The 21,459-nt window shown below is 40.0% G+C and overlaps 1 protein-coding gene and 1 pseudogene across 4 annotated transcripts in view; one reads left to right on the top strand and one right to left on the bottom strand.

Annotated features, from left to right (window-relative positions):
* The window catches only part of GPKOW (G-patch domain and KOW motifs), a 58,724-nt gene extending 39,931 nt beyond the window's left edge, over positions 1-18,793 (top strand). For 2 of the 3 annotated variants that reach the window (XR_014258766.1, XM_082446555.1), the window contains one exon: positions 18,626-18,793. The gene's annotated coding sequence lies outside the window, so the exon portion shown is untranslated. Of the gene's footprint in view, positions 1-6,423; positions 10,715-18,625 lie in introns of those variants that run through there. The other variant, XM_082446557.1, reaches the window with a different exon arrangement.
* LOC309652627 (cytochrome c oxidase subunit NDUFA4 pseudogene) lies at positions 14,458-15,043 on the bottom strand (annotated as a pseudogene). Its single transcript has one exon. The product of its transcript is annotated as a cytochrome c oxidase subunit NDUFA4 pseudogene (transcript).
* Positions 18,794-21,459: the final 2,666 nt, after the last annotated feature.

Below are 21,459 nucleotides of genomic sequence, written 5' to 3'. Positions count from 1 at the left end.
TTTTGTGTCTCCATACAAATTTTAAGATTTTTTGTTCTAGTTCTGTAAAAAATGCCATTGGTAGTTTGATAGGGATTGCATTGAATCTGTAGATTGCTTTAGGTAGTATAGTCATTTTCACAATATTGATTCTTCCAATCCAAGAACATGGTATATCTCTCCATCTGTTGGTATAATCTTTAATTTCTTTCATCAGTGTCTTATAGTTTTCTGCATACAGGTCTTTTGTGTCTGTTGTTTGTATTCCTTTTATTTCTTCTTCTTCTCTGATTGCCATGGCTAGGACTTCCAAAACTATTTTGAATAATAGTGGTGAGGGTGGACATCATTGTCTTGTTCCTGATCTTAGAGGAAATGCTTTCAGTTTTTCACCATTGAGAATGATGTTTACTGTGGGTTTGTCATATATGGCCTTTATTATGTTGAGGTAGGTGCCCTCTATGCCCACTTTCTGGAGAGTTTTTATCATAAATGGGTGTTGAATTTTGTCAAAAGGCTTTTTCTGCATCTATTGAGATGATCATATGGTTTTTATTCTCCCATTTGTTAATATGGTGTATCACATTGATTGATTGGCGTATATTGAAGAATCCTTGCATCCCTGGGATAAATCCCACTTGATCATGGTGTATGATCCTTTTAATGTGGTGTTGGATTCTGTTTGCTAGTATTTTGTTGAGAATTTTTGCATCTATATTCATCAGTGATATTGGTCTGTAATTTTCTTTTTTTGTAGTATCTTTGTCTGGTTTTGGTATCAGGGTGATGGGGGCCTCATAGAATGAGTTTGGGAGTGTTCCTTCCTCCACAATTTTTTGGAAGAGTTTGAGAAGGATGGGTCTTAGCTCTTCTCTAAATGTTTGATAGAATTCACATATGAAGCCATCTCATCCTGGACTTTTGTTTGTTGGAAGATTTTTAAACACAGTTTCAATTTCATTACTTGTGATTGGTCTGTTGGTATTTTATATTTCTTTCTGGTTTAGCCTTGGAAGGTTATACCTTTCTAAGAATTTGTCCATTTCTTCCAGGTAGTCGATTTTATTGGCATAGAGTTGCTTGTAGTAGTCTCTTAGGATGCTTTGTATTTCTGCTGTGTCTGTTGTAACTTCTCCTTTTTCATTTCTGATTTTATTGATTTGAGTCCTCTCCCTCTTCTTCTTGATGAGTCTGGCTAATGGCTTATCAATTTTGTTTATCTTCTCAAAGAACCAGCTTTTACTTTTATTGATCTTTGCTATTGTTTTCTTTGGTTCTATTTCATTTATTTCTGCTCTGATCTTTATGATTTCTTTCCTTCTGCTAACTTTGGGTTTTGTTTGTTCTTCTTTCTCCAGTTCCTTTAGGTGTAAGATTAGATTGTTTATTTGAGATTTTTCTTTTTTCTTGAGGTAGGCTTGTATAGCTGTAAACTTCCCTCATAGAACTGCTTTTGCTGCATCCCATAGGTTTTGGATTGTCGTGTTTTCATTGTCATTTGTCTCTAGGTATTTTTTGATTTCCTCTTTGATTTCTTCAGTGATCTCTTGGTTATTTAGTAACGTATTGTTTAGCCTCCATGTGTTTGTGTTTCTTACATTTCTTTCCCTGTAATTCATTTCTCATCTCATAGCGTTGTGGTCAGAAAAGATGCTTGATATGATTTCAACTTTCTTAAATTTACTGTGGCTTTATTTGTGACCCAAGATGTGATCTATCCTGGAGAATGTTCCGTGCGCACTTGAGAAGAAAGTGTAATCTGCTTTTTTGGATGGAATGTCCTATAAATATCAATTAAATCTATCTGATCTATTGTGTCATTTAAAGCTTCTGTTTCCTTATTTATTTTCATTTTGGATGATCTGTCCATTGGTGTAAGTGAGGTGTTAAAGTCCCCCACTATTATTGTGTTACTGTCGATTTCCTCTTTTATAGCTGTTAGCAGTTGCCTTATGTATTGAGGTGCTCCTATGTTGGGTGCATATATATTTATAATTGTTATATCTTCTTCTTGGATTGATCCCCTGATCATTATGTAGTCCTTCCTTGTCTCTTGTAACATTCTTTATTTTAAAGTCTATTTTATCTGATATGAGTATAGCTACTCCAGCTTTCTTTTGATTTCCATTTGCATGGAATATCTTTCTCCATCCCCTCACTTTCAGTCTGTATGTGTCCCTAGGTCTGAAGTGGGCCTCTTGTAGACAGCATATAGATGGGTCTTGTTTTTGTATCCATACAGCAAGCCTGTGTCTTTTGGTTGGACCCTTTAATCCATTCACGTTTAAGGTAATTATCGATATGTATGTTCCTATGACCATTTTCTTAATTGTTTTGGGTTTCTTTTTGTTGGTTCTTTTCTTGTCTTGTGTTTCCCACTTAGAGAAGTTCCTTTAGCATTTGTTGTAGGGCTGGTTTGGTGGTGCTGAATTCTCTTAGCTTTTGCTTGTCTGTAAAGCTTTTGATTTCTCCATCGAATCTGAATGAGATCCATGCCAGGTAGAGTAATCTTGGTTGTAGGTTCTTCCCTTTCATCACTTTAAGTATATCATGCCACTCCCTTCTGTCTTGTAGAGATTCTGCTGAGAAATCAGCTGTTAACCTTATGGGAGTTCCCTTGTATGTTATTTGTTGTTTTTCCCTTGCTGCTTTCAATAATTTTTCTTTGTCTTTAATTTTTGCCACTTTGATTACTATGTGTCTCAGCGTGTTCTTTCTTGGGTTTATCCTGTGTGGGACTCACTGTGCTTCCTGGACTTGGGTGGCTATTTCCTTTCCCATGTTAGGGAAGTTTTTGACTATAATCTCTTCAAATATTTTCTCTGGTCCTTTCTCTCTCTTCTCCTTCTGGGACCCCTATAATGTGAATGTTGTTGCGTTTAATGTTGTCCCAGAGGTCTCTTAGGCTGTCTTCATTTCTTTTCATTCTTTTTTCTTTATTCTGTTCCACAGCAGTGAATTGCACCATTGTCTTCCAGGTCACTTATCTGTTTTTCTGCCTCAGTTATTCTGCTATTGATTTCTTCTAGTGTAGTTTTCATTTCAGTTATTGTACTGTTCATCTCTGTTTGTTTGTTCTTTAATTCTTCTAGGTCTTGGTTAAACATTTCTTGCATCTTCTCGATCTTTGCCTCCATTCTTTTTCCAAGGTCCTGGATCATCTTCACTATCATTATTATGAATTCTTTTTCTGGAAGGTTGCCTATCTCCACTTCATTTAGTTGTTTTTCTGGGGTTTTATCGTGTTCCTTCATCTAGTACATAGCCCTCTGCCTTTTCATCTTGTCTATCTTTCTCTGAATGTACATATTATTTTTAAATAAAAATTCCAATCGTTCATTGCTCATGTATAGAAATACAATTGATTCTTGTACATTGATCTTGTATCCTGCAACCTTGCTAAACTATCATTAATTTTATTTGCTTTTTTATAGATTCCATTGGGTTTTCTACTAGATAATCATGTTTCTGCAAATAAAGACAGGTTTATTTCTTTCCAATTCAGATTGTCTTTTATTTCTTCTTGCCTTTTATGCACTGACCAGAATATTCAGTACAATATAAAATAGCAGTAGTGAGAGTAGGTATCCATCTTCTTCTTGGTTTTAGAGGGAAAGCATTCAGTCTTTCACCATTAAGTACAATGTTAGCTGCAGGGTTTTTTTTCTCTCTCTCCAACATACTTGTCATTTATTAAACAAACATTTATTACCAAGCAGGCTCAATACATGCTAACCATAAACCTGTTTATAAACACGGCAAAATCCCAGCTTCCTGTCCTTCTAGGGACTCTGGGCATACCTTGAATCAAGGGTTCCCTTGAGGAAGTTAGGACAATACTCCAGGGGCAGAGTTCTGTTACTTCGTGGTATCAGGCAACCAGTGATTCTCAAAGTGTGGACCCCAGACCAGCAGCAGCAGCATCACCTGAAAACAGGGTAGAAATGCAAATTCTCAGACTCTTCCTGGACCTAATGAATTTGACATTCTGGGGATAGGAACCAGCACTCTGTTATAATGAACCCCCCAGGGGCTTATGATGTAAGCACCAGTTACGAACTGCTTTCACAGGAAAACGGCAGAAGTGGATCTGTTTCAGGGTCAAACCTTGGACAATGTCTCTAAGGACAGAGGCCATGGTCACAACTAGACTCTCATGCCTATTAATGAAAAATGCAGAAGGCTTCCAAAATAGTTTAGCCAATCCACGTATCTTTTTTTTTTTCTTCCAAGGAGCTTTTATTTATTTTTTAATCTTATTGTGATGAGAATACTAAACATGAGATCTATGCTCTTAACAAATTTTAAGTATATAATACATTATTGTTGACTATAGGTATAATATTGTATAGCAAATCTCTAGAGCTTATTAATCTTACCTAACTGAAACTTTATTCCTGTTGATTAATAACTCCCCATTTCCCCTTCTAAATCAGCCCCTGTTGACCACCATTCTAGTCTTTGATTTTATGAATTTGACTATTTTAGATACCTCATATAAGGTGTCTGGCTTATTTCACTTAGCAAAATGTCCTCGAGGTCCATTCATGTTGTTGCATATTTCAGTAATTCCTTCCTCTTTAGGGCTAAATAGTATTCTATTGTATGTACATACTACATTTTCTTTGTTTATTCTTCTTTCAATGGATATTTAGGTTGTTTCCATACCTTGGCTATTGTGAATAGTGCAGCAATGAACATGGGAGTGCTGATATCTCTAAGAAATCCTGATTTCAATTCCTTTGGATATATACCCAGGAGTGGAATTGCTGGATCATATGGTAGTTCTATTTTTAATTTTTTTTGGCTGCCACTGCATGCATGTGGGGATCTTAGTTCCCCAACCAGGGATCGAACCTGTGCCCCCTGCAGTGGAAGCATGAAGTCTTAACCACTGGACCACCACGGAATTCCCCCCCCCCCATTTTTAATTTTTTGAGGAAAATCCATTATGTTTTCTGCAGTGGCTGCACCATTTTGCATTCCTACCAACAGTGTGCAAGGGTTCCAATGTCTCCACATCCTCACCAACACATGTTGTCTCTCGGTTTTTTGATAATAGTCATCCTGACAGGTGTGAGGTGATATTTCATTGTGGTACTGATTTGCATTTCCCTAATAATTAGTGGCAATGAGTGTTTTTAATATACCTGTTACACAGATGCTCTTTATGAGGTTGAGGAAGTTATTTTCTATTCCTACTTTCCTGAGAGTTTTATCAGGAAATCATGTTTAATTTTATCAACTTCTTTTTCTGCATCCATTGAGATGATCACTTTTTTTTTTTCTTTTGTTGTTTGTTAGTATGAGAAGTTACATTGATTGATTTTTTGAGTGTTAAAGCAACCCTGCATTCCAGGGATAAACTCCACATGGTCATGATGTATTATCCTTATAATATATTGTTGGAATCAATTTGTTAAAATTATGTTTAGAATTTTTGTACCTGTATTCATAAGGGATATTAGTTTTCTTTTTTTGTAATGTCTATCTGATTTTGGTATCAGAGTAATGCTGGTCCCATAGAATGGGCTGGGAAATATTCAAATTTTTGCAAGAATTTATGTAGAGTTGATATTATTTCTTGCTTAAATGCATGATAGAATTCATCAGTGAAAAAAATTTTTAAATTAAAAAAAAAGAATTCGACAGTGATACCATTCTGGGCCTGAAGTCTTCTTTGTAGGAAGGGTTTTTGTTTTTTTGTTTTGTTTTGTTTTGTTTTTTATAAATTTATTTATTTTTTGGCTGTGTTGGGTCTTCATTGCTGCACACAGGCTTTCTCTAGTTGCGGCGAGCAGGAGCTACTCTTCATTGCGGTGGACGGACTTCTCATCGCGGTGGCTTCTCTTGTTGCGGAGCACAGGCTCTAGGCACGCAGGCTTCAGTAGTTGTGGCTCGGGGATTCTAGAGTGCAGGCTCAGTAGTTGTAGCACATGGGCTTAGTTACTCCACGGCATGTGGGATCTTCGTGGGCCAGGGCTCGAACCCATGTCCCCTGCATTGGCAGGCAGATTCTTAACCACTGTGCCACCAGGGGAAGTTCCAGGAAGGGTTTTAAGTATAAAGTTTATTTATTTATTTAATATATATAAGGCTATTCAGTTTTCTATTTTTTAAAAAAATTGTGGTAAATACATATAACATAAAGTTTACCAACTTAACCATTTTAAAGTGTACAGTTAAGTGGCATTAAGTACATTCACACTGTTGTACAACCATCACCACCATCCATCTCCAGACCTTTTCATCTTGCAAAATTGAAATTCTGTACCCATTAAACAATTACTCCCCATTCTTTCCTCTCCCCAACCCCTGGCAACTATCTGTGTCTTCTTGAGTGAGCTCTGGTAATTTGTGTCTTTCAAGGAATTTGTACATTTCAATGAAGTTGTGGAATTTATTGGCATAAAGTTGTTTATAATATTCCTTTAACCATTTTAGTATCTGTAGAATCTGTAGTGATGTCACCTCCCATTCCTGATATTGGTAAGTTGTGTCTTCTCCCTTTTTTTTTTTTTTCCTGTAAGTCTTCATGTTTATCAGTTTTGTTGATCTCAGTCAACCAGCTTTTGGTTTCACTGATTTTCTCCATAGTTTTTCTGTTTTCTATTTTCATTGATTTCCACTTTGATCTTTATTATTTCCTTTCTTCTGCTTACCTTAGGTTTACTTTGCTTTTCTTTTTCTTTTTTTTTTAATTTTACACTTTATTTATTTATTTTTGGCTGTGTTGGGTCTTCGTTTCTGTGCATGGGCTTTCTCTAGTTGTGGCGAGTGGGGGCCACTCTTCATCGTGGTGCGCAGGCCTCTCACTGTCGCAGCCTCTCTTGTTGCGGAGCACAGGCTCCAGACGCACAGGCTCAGTACTTGTGGCTCACGGGCCTAGTTGCTCCGCGGCATGTGGGATCTTCCCAGACCAGGGCTCGAACCCGTGTCCCCTGCATTGGCAGGCAGATTCTCAACCACTGCACCACCAGGGAAGCCCTGCTCTTCTTTTTCTAGTTTCTTATGGTGGAAGCTGAGATAATAGATTTTAGACCTTTCTTATTTAGTTCTTTCTTCTTTTCTAATATAGGCAGGCATTTAATGCAATAAATTCACCCCCGAATACTGCTTTAGTGGCATTGACAAATACTAATATGTTGAGTTTTCATTTTCATTCAGTTCAAAATGTTTTCTAATTTCCATTCTGACTTCTTTGATCCATGAATTATTTTGAAGTGTGTTACTTAGTTTCCAAATATTTGGAGATTTTCCAGAGATCTTCCTGTTATTAATTTCTAATTCAGTTCCATTGTGGCCAGAGAAAACAATTTGTATAACCTGAATCCTTTTGCATTTATTGCGATTAATTTTATGGCCCAGAAAATGGTCTATCTTGGTAATATAGGGAAACTGCTTCATGCTGGTGCCTTGACCTTGCATAGATCCTCATAGTTCCTGTAGGTAATGCTTAACCACAGCTGATCTATCTAGGTCTTGGCAGAAGCCTTGTGATCCTCCCAGAACATGAGAGCATGGGAAGCTTGTGAAGAACTGCTACAAGGCCATTTCCCACTCACTTTTTTATCTTCATGGGAAGCTGTCATCATGAGAGATTCTTATCATCTCCCAAATTCTGATGAGATACGAGGCTTTCTGTCTCACCCTTAGGGTACAGCTGCAGGGTATAAAAATGCTTACCTGCAGCATGAAATCAGCGCCTCAGCAACAGGGTGTTCCACCACTTGTGTTGCAGCCATCTGGACCCTTTTGTTTCAGTATCATCCTGTGGGACAAAGGATATGGGGAACTGCTGTTGAGCCCCTCTAGTGAATTTTCATTTCAGTTATTTCATATTTATTTTCTTTACATAATTTTCATATTCTATTTTTTTTTATTTTTTATTTAATTTTATCATATTCAACTATTTTAACTCCTGAATTTGTTTTTTTTAAATTTCTATCTTTTTGTTGATATTCTCTATTTGGTGAGACACTGTTATTATACTTCCCTTTAGTTCTTTAGATATGGTTTCCTTTAGTTCTTTGAGCATATTTATGCTAGTGATTTAAAATCTTTGTCTAAGCTGCATGTAAATCAATGAAGTCAGAACACTCCCTCACACGATACACAAAAATGAACTCAAAATGGCTTAAAGACTTAAATATAATACATGACACCATAAGACTCCTAGAAGAACATAGGCAAAAGATTCTCTGACATAAATCATAGCAATGTTTTCTTAGGTCAGTCTCCCAAGGCAATAGAAACAAAAGCAAAAATAAACAAATGAAGCCTAATCAACCTTATACACTTTTACACAGCAAAGGAAACCATAAACAAAACAAAAACACAACCTAGGGACTGGGAGAAAATATTTGCAAATGATGCTGATGCTGAAACCGTGCAACTCAGATTGGGACTTAAACCCACATGCCAGGACTCGAACCCAGCCAAAACCCAGATTGGGACTTGAACCCACGTTTTTTTAACTGAGATCACACACCTGGTCTCAGGACTTAATGAAGCTCAGGTTCTTGATGTCTCATCACAGAAAGAATTCAGTGAGAGACAAAGTAATTAGGAAGTGGATTTATTTAGAGAGAAACACACTCCACAGAGTGTGGGCCATCTGAGAAGGCGAGCGCAGCACCAGGGTATGGGGTTGTCAGTTTTTATAGGGGTGGGTAATTTCATAGGCTAATGAGTGGGAGGAGTATTCCAGCTATTTGGGGGAAGGGGTGGGGATTTCCAGAAATAGGGCCACCGCCCACTTTTTGACCTTTATGGTCGGCCTTGGAACTGTCATGTCACCTGTGGGTGTGTCATTTAGCTTGCGGGTGTGTTACAATGAGCATAAACTGAGGCTCAAGGTCTAGTGGAAGCCATCTTGGATCTATTTGGTTCTAATCAGTTTATGTTGTGTCCTTGGGCTATATCATTCTTTTAAAGGCTGTGCCCTGCCCCCTTCCTTCCTGTTTCATTCTCCTCTCAGAGATTTTATTCCCATATTCTTATGGGAAGCAGAGGGGCAATGGTCCATCTTCTGTAACTGCTTCGAGGCTGAGTAGGGGTGTCGACCCTGCCTGTCAGGGAGTAAAAACATCTCTGGATGCCTGATCTAGGGGCCCCAGGGGCAGGACAGCTCCTTGTTTTAAGTCAGTATGGGCTGGAATCCTCGCATAGTTATCATCTTGATGTGGAACTGTTGTAACTGCTTCCATAGCCTTTCTATGAACCTCCTTGATGATGAAGCACGTTTTGTAACAGCATCAGAGTACAAAAATAACTATCTATAAATGACAAAAGACTTAAAAGGCATGGTTAAACATCTGATTACAGTGTAATTGGTAAAGAAACTTGGTTACAATAACCAGAATTACGAATGATTACATTTAACTTAACATACCAAATAACCCTAGTTAAATATTTCTCTTTGAGATACTTCAGGGGCCCTCTACAGTATCCCAAAATTAGCTGGAAATCAAAAGAACTTTAATTAAAATTTGATATTTGGGAAGTTTGTCAAAAAGTTTTCAAACACTTGGTCAAATAAGATCATAGGTCACTGTGAGACAATACTTATTCCGTAATCAAAGTGACAATAAAAGATTTCAAAGACAAATACAGGTCACTTAAAAGGTAAAGAAACTTAATATCTGTTATCAAAGGCAGTTCAACATTTTAAGAAAACCTGTCCTCTTGGGACTTCACTGGTGGTGCAGTGGTATCTGCCTGCCAATGCAAGGGACACGGGTTCGATCCCTGGTCCAGGAAGATCCCACATGCTGTGGAGCAACTAAGCCCATGCACCCCAACTACTGAGCCTGCACTCTAGAGCCCACGAGCCACAACTACTGAGCCCGTGTGCCACAACTACTGAAGCCTGCGTCCCTAGAGCCCATGCTCCACAACAAAGAGAAGCCACCACAATGAGAAGCCCGTGCACCGCATCCAAGAGCAGCCCTTGCTTACCACGACTAGAGAAAGCTCGCACACGGCAATGAAGACCCAACATAGCCAAAAATAAATAAATAAATAAGCAAATTTATTAAAAAAAAAAAAGAAAACATGTCCTCTTAAAAGAGAGAAAAGCCACATTCAAGTCTTGCACCAGCTTACTTTTAAAATTCATTTACTCAATTAAATATATTCTAAACTTAGTCAATCCTGACTGTGCACAAAACACTTTTCTCACAGTCCACTTTCCACAAACCTTTCATTACTTTCTGTAACCATCACTTTATTTTTTTGCATCCAGAAACAACCATCTGGGTTCAAGTCACAATCTGAGTTGCATGGTTTCAATGCAACCAACAAAGGCTTAATTTCCAAAATACACAAACAGCTCATACAACTCAATAACAAAAAAAAACCCAAAAAACAACTGATCAAAAAATGGGCAGAAGACCTAAATAGACATTTCTCCAAAGAAGACATACAGATGGCCAATAGGCATATGAAAAGATGCTCAATGTTGCTAATTATTAGAGACATGCAAATCAAAACTACAATGAGGTATCACCTCACACCAGTCAAAATGGCCATCATTAAAAAGTCTACAAATAATATATACTGGAGAGGGTGTGGAGAAAAGGGAACCCTCCAACACTGTTGGTGGGAATGTAAATTGGTGCAGCCAGTATGGAAAACAGTATGGAGGATCCTTTAAAAATTAAAAATAGAGTTACCATATGATTCAGCAACACCACTCCTGGGCATATATCTGGAGAAAACTCTAATTCAAAAAGATACAGGACTTCCCTGGTGGCGCAGTGGTTAAGAGTCCGCCTGCTAATGCAGGGGACATGGGTTCGATCCCTGGTCTGGGAAGATCTCACATGCCATGGAGCAACTAAGCCCATGCACCACAACTACTTAGTCTGTGCTCTAGAGCCTGTGAGCCACAACTACTGAGCCCGCATCCCACAACTAGTGCAGCCCGCGTGCCCTAGAGCCCGCGTGCCACAACTAATGAGCCCACATGCCACAACTACTGAGCCCACACGCCACAACTACTGAAGCCCACACGCCTAGAGCCCGTGCTCCGCCACAAGAGAAGCCACTGCAATGAGGAGTCCGCGCACCACAACTCAGAATAGCCCTCGCTCGCTGCAGCTAGAGAAAGCCCACATGCAGCAGTGAAGACCTAACGCAGCCAAAAAAGAAAGAAAAGATACATGCACCCCAATGTTCATGCAGCACTATTTACAATAGCCAAGACATGGAAACAAGTTAAATGTCCATCGACAGATGAATGGATAAAGAAGATGTGGTATATATATAGAATGGAATATTACTCAGCCATAAAAAAGAGTGAAATAATGCCATTTACAGCAACATGGATGGACCTAGAGATTATCATACTAAGTGAAGGAAGTCAGACAGAGAAAGGCAAATACCATACAATATCACTTATATGTGAAATCTAAAATATGATATAAATGAACTTATTTACACAACAGTAACAGACTCACAGACATAGAAAATAAATTTATGGTTAACAAAGAGGAAAGGGGATGGGGGAGGGATAAATTAGGAGTTTGGGATTAGCAGATATATATATATATATATATACATATATATAAGAATATATATATTCAGGAATTCCCTGGTGGTCCAGTGGTTGGGACTCTGTGCTTCCACTGCAGGGGGGATGGGTTTGATACCTGGTCAGGGAACTAAGATCCTGCATGCCACGAGGCACGGCCAAAAAAAAAAGAGAGAGAGAATATGTATATTCTTAATCACTTATACTGTACACCAGAAACTAACACAACATTGTAAATCAACTATACTTCAAAAAAAACCTAAAATCTTTGTCTAGTACATCCAATGTTTGGGCTTCCTTAGGGACAGTTTCTATTTCATGCTTTTTTTTGCCCTGTGTATGGTTCATACTTTCTATTTTCATTGCAATTTTAAAATCTGGATATTTTAAATAATGCAGCAGCTCTGGAATTCAGATTCTCTCCACCCCAGGCTTTATTGTTGCTGCTGTCTGTTTAGTGACTTTTCTGAACTAGTTTTGTAAAGTCTGTATTCTTTGATATGTGTGATCACCAAAGTCTCTGCTTCATTAACTTAGTGGTCAGCTAATGGTTAGAGAGAGATTTCTTTAAATGTTTTGAACCAATAAGTCTTCAACCTTTGCCTAGGGTATCTCTGTGTGTGTTGGAGCATGCTTGAACACTCCAGCAAGGTAGTTCACAACTCTGCCTTAGCAGAGTTCTCCATAGAGCTTCAAGATCACCCAGAGGTGGAAATAATGCCATTTGCAGCAACATGGATGGACCTAGAGATTATCATACTAAGTGAAGTAAGTCAGACAGAGAAAGACAAATATACAATATCGCTTATATGTGGAATCTAATTTAAAAATTATACAAATGAACTTATTTACAAAACAGAAACAGACTCACAGATCTTGAAATCAAACTTATGGTGACCAAAGGGAAAACATGGGGGGAAATGATAAATTAGGAGATTGGGATTAACATATACACACTACTATATATAAAATACATAACAAATAGGACCTACTGTAGGGCTTCCCTGGTGGTGCAGTGGTTAAGAATCTGCCTGCCAATGCAGGGGACATGGGTTTGAGCCCTGGTCCAGGAAGATCCCACATGCCATGGAGCAACTAAGCCCGTGCACAACAACTACTGAGCCTGTGCTCTAGAGCCCGCGCACCGCAACTACTGAAGCCCGTGAGCCACAACTACTGAGCCCACGAGCCACAACTACTGAAGCCCGCGTGCCTAGAGCCCATGCTCTGCAACAAGCAAAGCCACCGCAATGAGAAGCCTGTGCACCGCAACAGAGTAGCCCCCGCTCGCCGCAACTACAGAAAGCCCCCGCACAGCAATGAAGACACAACGCAGCCAAAAATAAATAAATAAATTTATTTTAAAAAAAAAAAGGACCTACTGTATAGCACAGGGAACTCTACTCAGTACTCTGTAATGGCCTATATGGGAAAAGAATCTAAAAAAGAGTGGATATATGTATAACTGATTCACTCTGCTGTACACCTGAAACTAACACAACACTGTAAATCAACTATACTCCAATAAAAAAAAATCACCCAGAGTTGAAAGCTTAGGGCCTTCTCAGCTCTTTCCTTGGCATGCTTGCAGCCCTGCACTTGCACACGCATATGGCCTTCCAGATTCCCAGCAATATGTCAGAGCTTTTCAAGGTCCCTCTGGATATCTTATTCCCAGTTTTTCATGATTGTTGGTCAACTTCTTGTTTGCTCCAGCTGTTATCACCACCTCAGGCAGCTGTGATGTTAAACAGTTGTCACCAATTATTTTTTAAAAGGCTATTTGACCTGAGAGAGCTCTGAATCAGGTCAAATAAAGACAAGCCCTATAAGTGAGGGTTTCCAAGGAACTGCTATACAGGTCAAGAATGACAATTTTCTTGGCCTCACACCCATTAGGATGGTTACTATAAAAAAAAAAAGAAAGAAAAGAAGTGTTGGTTGGGATATGGAGAAAATTAGAACCTTTGTGCACTACTGGTAGGAATATAAAATGGCGCAGCTGCTATGGAAAACAATATTGCAGTTCCCCCCAAAATTAAAAAAACGATTACCATATCATCCAGCAATTCCACTTCTGGACAAATATCTAAATTAATTGAAAGCACAGTATCAAAGAGACTTTGCACACCCATGTTCATAGCAGCATTATTCCCAATAGCCAAAAGGTGGAAGCAATCCAAGTGTCCATTGATAAATGAATTGATAAGCAAAATGTGGTATATTCATACAATAGAATATTATTCAGCCTTTAAAGGGAAGGAAATTCTGACACATGCTTCAACACAGATGAACCTTGAGGATGTTATGCTAAGTGAAATAAGCCAGTCATAAGAAAACAAATACTGTATGATTCCACTTATATGAGGTATCTAAAGGAGTCAAATTGGGACTTCACTGGTGGTCCAGTGGTTAAGAATTGGTCTTGCAATGCAGGGGACACTGGTTCGATCCCTGGTCAGGGAACTAAGATCCCACATGCCAGGGGGCAACTAAGCCCGTGCACCACAACTAGAGAGCCCACGTGCTGCAACTACAGAGCCCACATGCTCTGGAGCCCACGTGCCATAACTAGAGAGAAGCCCGTGCGCTGCAATGAAAGATCCCACGTGCCTCAACTAAGACCCAATACAGCCAATAAATAAATAAATAAATAAAATAAAGGAGTCAAATTCATAGAAACAAAGTAGAAAGGTGGTTGCCAGGGGCTGGGGGAGGGGGAAATAGGTAGGGAGATGTTTAATGGGTCTAGAGTTTCAGTTTTTTTTTCAAGTTTCAGACTATTTATTAATCAGTGTAAACCCCAACACAATACACCAACATGATTTCGTGCATTTATTTATTTATTTTTTACTTTTTGGCCGCACCACGCAGCATGTGGGATCTTAGTTCCCCGACCAGGGATCGAACCGGCGCCCCCTGCAGTGGAAATGCAAAGTCTTAACCTCTGGACCACCAGGGAAGTCCCTGATTTCGTGCATTTAGAGGGGAAATGTTTCCTGGTTAAGTGGGAAATTGTGCTGATGGCTTCTGGAAGACCTTCATTCTAAGCAGCTTTATAGTGAAACATTTCATTTACAAGTCTGGACCTTCTTTCTTCAATTTGCTGTAATCTACATTTACTGAGTAGAACTTGTACTGATCATTGGGACCCAGTTTGTTCCAGGGTTCTGGGTTACTCTTTCTGTCCCAACTGACATCTGGATTGAACAATGCCAGGCGCAAGACATACAGTGTAGCTCCAGTACCTCCCGCTTCAATAAATATGAAGAGGGGGATCAAGCTAGGATGCTTCTTGGCCTGACTGATGATTTGGCGGAGCATGGTTGTGACGGAAGCCTCGAGTCCAGATGGAGAGAACAATAAACTTGCAAGGCCCGGGACTAAACAGTCTCCGCACCGAGTAGAGTTTCAGTTTTGCAAGATGAAAAAGTTCTGGAGATCTGTTTCACAACAGTGTGAATATTCTTAACACTCCTGAACTGTACATTCAAAAATGGTTAAGGTGGTAAATTTTATGTTATGTATATTTTGTTACAATTAAAAGTACATGGACACCTACTATGTGCCTGGCATTCTGGTTCATCTTTGTACACCCAGTGCGTGCATATCATGAGTGCTCCTCATCCTCCCTCTCAGCAACATTTTTCTTTTTAATTAATTAATTTATTTATTTATTTTTGGCTGCGTTGGGTCTTCACTGCAGCGAGTGGGGGCTACTCTTCGTTGTGGTGTGCAGGCTTCTCATTGCGGTGGCTTCTCTTGTTGAGGAGCACGGGCTCTAGGCAGGCGGGCTTCAGTAGTTGTGGCTCGCGGGCTCTAGAGCGCAGGCTCCATAGTTATGGCACACGAGCTTAGTTGCTCTGCAACTAAGCTCTGCGGCATGTGGAATCTTCCCGGACCAGGGCTCGAACCCATGTCCCCTGTATTGGCAGGTGGATTCTTAACCACTGCACCACCAGGGAATTCCTCCCTCTCAGCAACATTTGACTCCCTTCTTGAAATGCCTTTTCTCTTTACTTCCAGAAATCCTTTCTTGGTTCTGTTCCCGCCTCACTGGCTGCTCCTACTCAATCTTTTGCCAGTTCCTCCTCTTTCCCCTGACCTTTGTACCTTGGAAATGCTTCGGGGCTTAGGCTTCTAACCTCCCCACCTACTTTCACTTCCTAGGTGATCTCCTCTGTCTCCTGACTTTAAACGACTTTGATATACTGATGCCTCCTAAATTTGTTATCTCCAGCCTGTACCTCACTCCTGACTTTCAGTTATATCCAATCACCTACCCAACATCTCTATATGATATTTCATACGCATTTCAGAGTTCACAAAAATAATACAAAACTCTCAATTCCCCCTCTTAATCTGTTCCTCCAGCTGACTCTCAGCTTACCTAAAACCTTCTGAGTCATTCTTAACTTCTATCTTCCACACATCCTATATCTAACCCATCAACATATCTCTGCAGCTCTACCTTCAAAATAATTCCAGAATACATCTTATCTCCTCCACTGCCCAGTGTCCAAACCACCAAAAACCATTGCCTGGCTTACTGAAATAGCCTCCTAACTGCCCTCCTTGCTTTCCCTTCTCCTGCTCCCTGCCTTAGTCCACACACAGAAGCCAGTGCTATTTTGAAAAGGCAAGTCTGGTCGTGTCTCTCTCCTGTGCTCCAAACCCTCCAAATGGCTCCCTATCCCACTCAGAATAGTAGTCAAAGCATTTTTTTTAATGAATTGTACATTTATTTGGTTCAACAAACATTTTCTTGAGCATCTACTAAGTATTAGGTTTGATGAGGGGCACTGGGGATACATAACATCTGCCCTTGGAGAAGTCTCAAGCATAGCAAGTCAACTCTGTACCTTGTAACATTGTGGGGGGGGGTGCAGAGCACTATGGGGGAGGAATTTTTAATACAACTTTTATATTAGGAAAGACTCTCAAGAAAGTATAATGCAAAAACTAAGCCTTCAGGGCTTCCCTGGTGGCGCAGTGGTTGAGAGTCTGCCTGCCGATGCAGGGGACACGGGTTCGAGCCCTGGTCTGGGAGGATCCCACATGCCGCGGAGCGACTGGGCCCGTGAGCCGCAATTACTGAGCCTGCGCGTCTGGAGCCTGTGCTCCGCAACAGGAGAGGCCGTGATAGTGAGAGGCCCGCGCACCGCGATGAAGAGGGGCCCCCACTTGCCGCAACTAGAGAAAGCCCTCGCACAGAAATGAAGATACAACACAGCCATAAATAAATAAATAAATAAATAATTTAAAAAAACAAAACAAAAAAAAAAAAAACTAAGCCTTCAGGAATTGGTACAAGTTATACAGAGGATGTGGCCAAGGGATGGTAGGGAACAACAGAGGGATGTGAGAAGGTTACTCAGGTTGGGGAAACCACATGTTCACAATTAGTCAAAGCATTTTAAATGGCCTACAGGCCCTGCATATTCTGCCCCCCATCCACCCCTCTGTGACTCATCTGCTCAAGCTGCACTGATATCCTTGTTGTTCCTTCTGCCCAGAATGCACTTCCCCCAAATTTCCACAGGGTTCATTCCCACACTCCCTTCAGGTTTCTGCTCCAATGTCACCTTATCACAGAAGTTTCTTTGATCATCCCAAATAAGATAGCAACCTCCTACCCTTACCTCAACCCTTCCTATCTCCTAATCCATCTTATCTCTAATTTATATATAAATATAAATATATGTATATTCATTCATTCATCACCTTTCTCCTCCAAGGACATTGCTCTGTTTACTGTTTGATTCCCCAAATTTAGCACAGTGTGCCTGGTGCGTTGGAGGCACTCAATATATATTGGATAAATGAATGAATGAATGTTCAATAATTAGTTGTTAAATGAAGGAGATTAGTATGCTACTTTTCAAGACATCAGGGCAAAACTTAAACAATTTCTCAATCTACAAACAATCCATTTTCCAGGATGCATTAGAGAAAATTAATTCATTGAGTCACGTCCACAAAAGAAGGTGAAATGCTCCAAGGAGCAATTCTAATATTAAAGTTGACCCAACCGGGTCTGAGCAGAGCCATGCTTAACTTCAAGATTTATGTTTTGAGAAAGATTTTTACTGAGACATAGATACTTACAACTCATTCCCACAAATCTGGAATGCCTAAACGTTCATCCAAGTTTGGATTTCTTCCACAGGTTACTCGGTCATTAGATCTTGGTCCTTTTCAACTCTGACACCCTTCCTCCTGACAACTTTGTATGACAGGCATGTGCATCATTCTTCATTCTCTGGTGACAGTCCTATTAATATACAGCATTAAGTGAATACCCAGACCACTGGTTTGAAAAGCAAACTAAAAAGGATTTAAAGACTTAGGAACCCATCTTAATTCAAATAAGATGTTAAGTCCTAGGGATTCCCCTGGCGGTCCAGTGGTTAAGACTCCGCGCTTCCAATGCAGGGGGTGCGGGTTCGACCCCTGGTCAGGGAACTGAGATCCTGCATGCTGCGCAGCCTGGCCAAAAATTAAAAAAAAAAAAAAAAAAAGACGTTAAGTCCTATTTGCTCCAGGAAAAAAGGTGAGGTAAAACACTCATTGTGGAGGTGAAGGTGGGGTGATACTTCTATAACCAGAAGTTATAACAGCACCAGGAAGGTTGAAGGTCAATTATACTTCAAAAACAAACTAATAGAAAAAGAGATCAGATTTGTGTTTACCAGAGGTGCGGGTGGAGGAGTGGGAACTGGATGAAGACAGTCAAAAGGTACAAATTTCCAGGTATAAGATAAATAAGTACTAGGAATGTAATGTACAACATGATAAATATAATTAACACTGCTGTATGTTATATACAAAAGAGAGTAAATCCTAAGAGGATCACAAGGAAAAATTTTTTTTCTATTTCCTTAATTTTGTATCTATATGGAATGATGAATGTTCACTAAACTTATTGTGATAATCATTTCATGATGTATGTAAGTCAAGTCATTACGCTGTACACTTCAAACTTATTCAGTGCTGTAAGTTGATTATATCTCAATAAAATTGGAAGAAAAAATAAACAAAAAAGATTTTCTCTGTATCATTGGTTTGGAGCAGTTTTATAACAATGTGCCTTTGTTTGTTTGTTTTTAGGCCGCACCACGTGACTTGTGGGATTTTTTAGTTCCCCAACCCGGGCCCTTGGCAGTGAGAGCACAGAGTCCTAACCACTTGACGGCCAGGGAATTCCCACAATGTGCCTTTGTGTAGTATTTTTCATCTACTTTTTGCTGGTGTTCATTGAACTTCTTGGATCTGTGAGTTTATATTTTTTATTAATTTTGGAAAGTTTTAGGACTTCACTTCTTCACATACTTTTTCTGTCCCCCTTCCTCTCCTTTGGGGATTCTATTTCCTGCATATTAGGTCACATGAAATTGTCCCACAGCTCATTTATGCTTTTTTCTATTTTCAGTTTCGGGGGATTCTTTCTTCCTCTGTTCCATTTTCTTAGTTTCTACTGCTATGATTTAAACTACTGATGTTTTTCTTCTGCACTGTCTAGTCATTAATCCCATCTGGTGTATTTTTCATCTTTAGAATTTCATTTTGGGTACTTATATATCTTCCATGTCTCTGCTCAACTTTTTTAACATATGGAGTGTAGCTTTAATAACTTTTTTAGCATCATTCTCTCCTAATTCTAATATCTGTGTCCATTCTGTGTTAGTTTCCATTGATTGATCATTATGGTTCGTGTTTTCCTGCTTAAAAAAAAACAACACTCTTTTATTGAGATATAATTCACATACCACACAATACACCATTTAAAGTGTACAGTTAGGACTTCCCTCGTGGCGCAGTGGTTAAGAATCCGCCTGCCAATGCAGGGGACATGGGTTCGATCCCTGGTCCAGGAAGATCCCATGTGCCGCGGAGCAACTAAGCCCATGCACCACAACTACTGAGCCCGTGCTCTAGAGCCCACAAGCCACAACTACTGAGCCCGTGTGCCACAACTACTGAAGCCCACGCACCTAGAACCCATGCTCCACAACAAGAGAAGCCACCGCAATGAGAAGCCCATGCACCACGACGAAAAGCAGCCCTCACTCGCTGCAGGCAGAGAAAACCTGCGCACATCAACAAAGACCCAACGCAGCCAAAAATAAAATAAATTCATAAAAAAAATAAAGTGTACAGTTAAATAGTTTTTTTTAGTATACTTACAGAGTTCTGCAACCATTACCACAATCAGTTTTAGAACATTTTCAACACCCCAAAAAGCAATCCCATACCCCTTAGCAGTCATTGCCTTTTTTTCCCCAGTCACCTTCCTCTCCCACCCCACCAGCCCTAGGCAACCACTAATCTACTTTCTGTCTCTGTGGACTTGCCTATTCTGGACATTGTCTATAAATGGGATCATACAATATGCAGTCCTTTGTGACTGGCTCCTTTCACTTAGCATACGTTTTTGTTTGGATAACAGACATTGTGAATTTTACCTTAGGTGCTAGGGTTTTATTATTAGTATTCCTATAAATCTTCCTGATCTTTGTACTGAGATAGTTAAGTTACTTGGAAACAATTTGATCTTTCAGGGTCTTCCTTTTATGATTTGTTAATTGGGTCTGCACTGGTACTAATTCCAGGGCTAATTATTCCCCACAACCTTCCTGTGTATTCTGTGCCCTGTGAATTACGTTTTTCCAATTGACGTATATGCCAGGCCTTGTTCTAATCCAGTTGGATGGTTCTTTCCCTGGACTTGGGTAGTTTCTTCATATGCATGCACTTATCAGTACTCTGCTGAATATTCAAGGGGGACTCTTTGCAGATCTCTGTGGTTCTCTCTCTGTGAAGCTCTCTCCTGATATTCTGTCCTTCGAACTCTAGCTGCCCTTGTCTCTCTGGATTATTTCAATTTAGGGAGGCCACCAGGCTCTGCCTTCTCCCCTTTCTGTGCCACAGCATGAAAACTCTCCAAGTGGTAACTTGGGGCAGTTTGGGACTCATCTTCTTTCCCATTTCTCAGGGATCACTGTCCTTCACTGTCTGATGTGTATGCCTTGAAAACCATTGTTTCATGTATTCTGCCTTTTGGGAGGGCAGTGGTTGGTTGTTTCATGTGAGAGGACAAATTTGGTCCCTGTTACTCCATCTTGACTAAAAGTGCATGAGCCAGGGGTTGTATTTGTGACACCACTTGGACAGTGGGACCAACAGAACTTGCCAGTGACAAAGAAGGAGAATCAAGCATGATATATCTGCTCTTTGGCTTGAGTGACAAACTGGGTGTTATGGTGCCATTGGTTAAGATGAGGGAGACAGGAGGGTGGTTGAGCCAGGGAAATTCAAGAGATCTGTTTGGATGCGTTAAATTTGAGATGCCTTATGAGACATCCACGTGAACACATCAAACAGGCCATAGCATATGAGTCTGGTGTTCAGGAAAGAGGTCTAGGCTAGAGGCCTAAATTAGTGGATCTTCCAAATATTTGCAATAATTAAGGCTATGAGACAACATGAAGTCACCTAGGGAGAGAATACTGACTACAAAAGTAAGGCGGCCAGGATCATACCTAAGGATACCACAGTATTTGGAAATTGGGTAAAGATGGAGGAGTAGCCAGAGATATAGGAGAAAACTAAGAGAGTGAGAGCAAGAAACTGTGGAATATGCTGGGTGGTTACAGGAAGGGGTAGAGAAGTGACTGCTGGTTTGGGAAGATTGTTACTCATCAGTGATCTGGTTAAGAGCAGTCTCAGAGACATGGAAGTGACAAAAGCCAAACTGAATTAAGTTAAATATGCTCTGGGAATTCCCTGGTGGTCTAGTGGTTAGGACTCGGCCCTCTCACTGCCGAGGGTCCAGGTTCAATCCCGGATTGGGTAACTAAGATCCCATGCTGTGGCCAAAAAAAAAAAAAAAAAAAAGTTAAATGTGCTCTGGGATGTGAGGAAGTAGAGACCGAAGAAAGCCA

This window comes from Balaenoptera physalus (genome assembly GCF_965194825.1).
Source record: "Balaenoptera physalus genome assembly, chromosome: X".
Lineage (NCBI taxonomy): Eukaryota > Metazoa > Chordata > Mammalia > Artiodactyla > Balaenopteridae > Balaenoptera > Balaenoptera physalus.
Note: the sequence above shows the minus strand (reverse complement) of the source record. Positions and strands in the feature narration are given on the sequence as shown.